The sequence below is a fragment of the Macrobrachium nipponense genome, chromosome 39 (genome assembly GCF_015104395.2).
Source record: "Macrobrachium nipponense isolate FS-2020 chromosome 39, ASM1510439v2, whole genome shotgun sequence".
In the NCBI taxonomy this organism is placed as follows: Eukaryota; Metazoa; Arthropoda; class Malacostraca; order Decapoda; family Palaemonidae; genus Macrobrachium; species Macrobrachium nipponense.
The window spans coordinates 4,121,445-4,127,098 of NC_061099.1; positions in this window are offsets into that span (position 1 = coordinate 4,121,445).

Below are 5,654 nucleotides of genomic sequence, written 5' to 3' on the forward strand. Positions count from 1 at the left end.
AAAAACAGGGCCAAAACTGTCGGTCCTGCATTTTACAGGAAATGGGATTTACTGGGATTGACTACCTCGTCCGAAATTTCTACATTTCCTCTTGTCATCTTCGGTCATTTCTTTCAAAATGAACACACTTGTATTCTCTGGAAGCTTGAATTTCAAGTCAGAGGCTCCCTACAGGCCTGTTCCATATGAATAGGGTTCATCTCCTGAATAATAATAATAATAATAATAATAATAATAATAATAATAATAATAATAATAATAATAATAATAATAATAATAATAATAATAATCAAGAGTAACTTAGGAAAAATTCCCGGCATAGACTTAGTATGAGAAACAAACCGCTTCTTGATAACAATATACAAGTGAATAATCATTCACTGAATTGACAGTGAATAATCATTCCACATGCTTTGGGTTCATTTTCTGAATAATAATAATAATAATAATAATAATAATAATAATAATAATAATAATAATAATAATAATAATAATAATCAAGAGTAACTTAGGAAAAATTCCTGGCATAGACTTAGTATGAGAAACAAACCGCTTCTTGATAACAACATACAAGTGAATAATCATTCACTGAATTGACAGGGGTCTGTTCCACATGCTTTGGGTTCATCTCCTGAATAATAATAATAATAATAACCTATGAAGAATCTAGCATAGACCTAATAGGAGAAACAAACCAGTTCTTGATAATAAAACAGTGTAAAACATTGAAAGAATCGACACTGAGCAGGACGCAAAAATAAACCATTTTCAAGTCCAACTTCTTTGCTCAGAAGAATCACAAAGCTATTAGCAGCAATTTCACGGTAATATCCGGCTCTTTACGCGCCGAACTTACACCACAACCGCTAGTAACATTAATGCACAACATAGTCAAAAAAAAAAAAAAAAACCTGTTTGGAAAGATTGCTAAACTGCTAATTCAGCTTTAAAGCTAATATCGGCGTGTAAAGATTATCTCTGCCCTTAAAGGGTCACGTTTATGATATTCTGTAATATAGAGTGTGGTTTTAAGACTCCAATAAAATATAGAATTCTTGGGACTTTAATTACAGGAAATTAATAATCCTCCCAGAAAAAAAAAGTTATGGAACGTACTCAGCTTAAGGTCAAGAGTACAGTACCCTGAGAGAGAGAGAGAGAGAGAGAGAGAGAGAGAGAGAGAGAGAGAGAGAGAGAGAGATAATAGTACACTAAACACGGGAACTGAGACATGAGACTAAGGCTGGAAATGATGCAACTTTTACGCTAATACCTGTCGTACTGAGGGGAGAGAGAGAGAGAGAGAGAGAGAGAGAGAGAGAGAGAGAGAGAGAGAGAGAGAGAGATGGGACTTAAGGTGAAAATGATGCAACTTCTACGCCAACACCTGTTGGACTGTGTAGGAAAATAATGACCTGACACACCTTCTCTCTTCTGGCCAGGGCAAGCAACCATTAAAAGTAATATTATTGATTACTGACCAAACCTCAAAACCTCAAATTTGGACACATTATTTTCAACGTAGATAATGTAGAGTATTCGATTGTAGATCGTTATAAATGATTCTGGGCAAAACAAACAAAAGACAAATGATAAAAATAGACCTTATACTTTTACTAACCGGAATGACAACAATTCTTATAACAATAACAACTTTGTAATTATGAGGAATAAGCTACAAGATTAAGACATACTCTTAGTTAAAGTCAACAAATATTCGTCTTTTTTATTACAATTAGTTGTCCTCCAGAGTGACTTCACAGAATTTGTTCTCATATAATAATAAATAATAATAAATAATAATAATAATAATAATAATAATAATAATAATAATAATAATAATAATAATAACTCACTATCCAGAAGCAATTATACGACCCAAGAGCACACTAGACTCACACTACAACTAATTCCATTATCTATCAAATCAAGTGTTGCTTTACCCATGACAAACGGTCACAAGGGTGTGACATGCTTCCAGACATATGTAGTAATCTTATAGTTAAGGTGAAGCAAACTGTAAAAGAAAGGACAGGAGATGAAGATGCAACTTGAAAGACTAGAAAAAGCTGCAATATTGGTCTGGGGTATGCCAAGCAGTTGCAGAAAACTACGTGATGTTCAGTGAACTTTTAGTCACTGACGAGACAACCAAGAGAATTTGAAAGTGGCTGTGCGAGGAGAAAGTTGAAAGTGAATGTGGGTAATGGAAATGTTATAAGGGTAGCATGACAGTCAGGTATACAGACCTTTGGGTGTTATCTGAGAGTAACTGGAATAGCTAAAAGTCTCATGAGGTATGTGTTAGATCACAGAACGTGTCACACAAAACGGGCAACAAGATCTCTGCACAAAAGTTTGATAATGAAGCGTGTCTTTGGCATTCAATGAAAGATGATTAAAGATATGTACAAGCTGCTGAAATGAACTGTTTGCATAAGATATGTCAAAGATCCTTTGCATACACTGAGACTAAAGAGTGGCAACTGCAAAGGTTCTATATAGAGACTTCTGACTCTGCTGACACCTGTACAAGAAGGTAAATGGTCCATTGGATAGGCCATCTTACAAGATGATGACACACATTTCCAAAGAAAACACCGTTTACAAAAATGCTACTAGCGAAGGGAAATACTGTAATACTTATTCTAAAGTAATCCGGACATGTGTCTCTGGAGACAGAGGGTCAGACAGGAAAAGGTGGAGGTGAAAGGAAAAGGTGGATAAGGTAAACGGAAAAGGTGGAGCTGGTGAAAGGAAGGAAGATGAATGAGACTTCAGGACTCTCGTAGTAGTAGTAGTAGCAGTTGTAAGTTGAGTGAATGGAGGGCGATAGATTGGTGAAGATTACATGATTCAAATTTTCTGGAAAAAGAGGCCGCTGGAATGAAAGGACCTTCAAGTCCAACATACAAAATGAAGGTGAATGGCGTAGTATACTTGAAAAGAAACACCCAACTGCTGAAACAATACTAATAATAATATCTAGCGTCACAAGCAAGTAGTCAACGTCTCATAAACCACAGCAAATGTCAGCAATAAAATCCATTGAAAACAGCGAGGGAAATCCCCCCCGAGGAACGTCGCGCCACTCCTAACTACGTACTTAGGACTCTGTCCTCCTCCTATCGTCCTTCCCTCTCCCCACCTCCACGCAAATACCACAGGGACGTCATCTTTTCCATTTAAAACACAAAAAGGCTTTTGTTACCAACGTCAATATTCCCTCAATTGTTCATGTCTGGGTGTCGTCTATAAGCATCTACGGACTTTTCCTTAGTTTTATATGATTTCATTTCAGGGACAATTTATATATATTGATGTTACCACCTCCCCTGAGGTATCTTAACCTGAATGCGTTCACCAAGAAAGGCAGAATACCCTTTTGTTTTCCGAGCCAAATTCTCAGCAGCAATTAATTTACCATATGATATACACACACACCACACACACACACACACACCACACACACACACATATATATATATATATATATATATATATATTATATACTATATATAATAATATATATATATATATAATATATATATGCATCACACAAAATCATGTTTTACTTTTTTTCACAGGTACGTGTGTGTATATGTATGTATGATGTGCACGTGTTTGTAGACACGCAAAGTTTAACACATTACTTGGCAGTTGTTTTAGCCAAAGAAGAATATATTGCACGGTACCTGCTATACTGTAAATCAAACCATAAACACGAAACACTCATATTTGAAGAGTAATATAGGCGACCCTTCTTTTCGGTAATCATGACAGAATCAATAGACTTACAGATTCCACTAACTGCACAACCTTTTCTATACCTAATCCTCATAACTTTAGGTCTACTCTTCAAGAAACAACAAGACTAATTCCTAATATTTCCGTCCAAAGGACCTATAATAATTACACATAACAGAACAATATGAACTTCACTTTCGTATCATGCAAATATCATTAGTCTAAATTACGACATAAATTCGTGTAGATGTTCTGAGTCTAAACATCATAATCATACAGGAACTTTAGTCTACATAAAACATGGATTATGTCAAACTAAAACGCAAAGAAACTTTACACGCAAGGTTTCTTTTTTTTTTTTTTTTTTTTTTTTTTGACTTTTTGTAGAATTACAGTTGCAAATTCCCCATTATTTCCAACAATATATTGCTTGAAGTGACGGAAATATAACAGAACAAGTCTGATAGCATTCACTTTAAGAGAGAGAGAGAGAAAAAAAAAAAACTTGTCCTAAAAAATACGCGCTATCAAGCCGACCCTTAACAAATCACAAAGTTACAAGTCAGAGCATCATTGAACGCTAAGACTAATTTGTAACAGTGCATATGCTAAAAGTGCCGTGCAAGTCAGCAAACCTCCCTAAAACAACACACGGGAGAGCAAAAAAACACGCTATAAAAGCAATAACAAACATGTTTCGAAGCCGCCATTACCAGACTGGTCAAACCAGTTAGGCCCAACCTGGCGTCAGTGCACCAACACCGAACTGCACTCTATCTGAAGAGGGAGCTTGCGCTGTTTTGGTTAATTAAGCAAGTTGTCCCCTGACGCACACAAATGGTACCAAACGGACCCCGTCATTTTATTAGGCTCATTTTTATTCTCCTTTCCCTGCATTCTTATAAATAATTAGGAAAAGATGTTGCACCTTCCTTTCCTGTTCTCAGCTGTTGTCTAATTATACCTCTTCCTTCCTCACACGAGTACCATATACATAATTTTATAAGGCCTACTCTTCCTTTTTTTTTTTTTTTCTTTTTTTGCACCAATAATCAGGAGTCGAGATTGTCTCTAGTGCTACCATTCATTGCACCTTCTCTTCTCAGCGTCTTTTATGACGTCTTCCTTCGTCAAACTGAACCTCTCAGCGATCAATCCCCCTTCCTCCTCCTGACTGCATGTGCCACCTTCGTCCATTAAAATGAGCCAAAACAACAGTTTTCCTTCGCTTACATATTCCAGCCGGTGCATTACATTTGTGCGCATTGCACCTATAACTGAGTCTAAAACCATTACTATTGCGCGTATCTTTCCATTACTGTTGCGAGCAGGCATTTTTCAGGGTATTCTAGTAATCTCTGTTTTCAAACCCATTCCGAAGAGAACGGTGTTTTTTTTTTTTTTTTTCACTAATTATAGTTGAACAGCTATTTATCGGTTCTTAGCCTTCCTTTGCAGATTTTCACTGTAACAGTGCTATGAAATTTCCTTTGATGATTTAGAATTCTGATTGACGCTGTTCGTGTATCTCCATCGTGAATCAAGGAATTTCTTTTCCTTTCTTGGTTTCAGACAGTGTGAATTCCATGCTGTTTGATTTCAGACTAAAAGAGAGAGCGACTGAAAGTAACGTAGCTTCTTACTTCAAGTGAATATCTCTTGTCATAGTGTTCGAAAGTGTTCGTTATCTTATCATAACCATATGCAGTAGGGCAGTTTGACACGAAATGACCAAAAGAAAAAGAGGAAAAGAGGCGTGCAACTGTAACAAAACTTCAGCGCGCAATTTTAACACTTCTTAATCCCTAAATGCGCGCAAATGTAATAATTTGACGGAGTCTGACAACCAAATTCCTTCCCCCTCATCACGGCAAGTAGACACAATCATCACTACTGGCTCCTCATTC